This window comes from Penaeus monodon, chromosome 31, assembly GCF_015228065.2.
Source record: "Penaeus monodon isolate SGIC_2016 chromosome 31, NSTDA_Pmon_1, whole genome shotgun sequence".
Lineage (NCBI taxonomy): Eukaryota > Metazoa > Arthropoda > Malacostraca > Decapoda > Penaeidae > Penaeus > Penaeus monodon.
Genome location: NC_051416.1, coordinates 21,527,086 through 21,527,414, shown reverse-complemented (window position 1 = coordinate 21,527,414; position 329 = coordinate 21,527,086). Strand labels below are relative to the sequence as shown.

The 329-nt window shown below is 28.3% G+C and overlaps 1 protein-coding gene across 1 annotated transcript in view; it reads right to left on the bottom strand.

The window, feature by feature from the left end:
• LOC119592927 overlaps positions 1–329 on the bottom strand; it is a gene marked incomplete in the record, with an annotated part of 145,168 nt that overhangs the window by 292 nt on the left and 144,547 nt on the right.

The window sequence follows — 329 nt, the reverse complement described above, 5'->3', positions numbered from 1 at the left end:
CAGGAGGAGGAGGAATATTATGAAGATGAAAAAGAAAAAAGAGAGAAAAAAGACGAGATATTGAATTTTAAAAAAATGTGATAAAAAAGGATAAATATAAGAACAAAAATGAAAAGTGAAATATAAAAAAAAACGAGGAAGGAGCGAATTCAAAGGAAAGAAAAATTGGGAAAAGAGAAAGTGAAATCGGGAACTATAAAAGAAAGAGAATAAGCAAAAGAAAAAAAAACAAGAGAAAAAAAATGAAAAAGCGAAAAGAAGAAACCAGAAAAAGGGAAGAACAGATAGCAGAAACAAAAGAAAAACAGAATAAACAAGAAGTAGCCCAA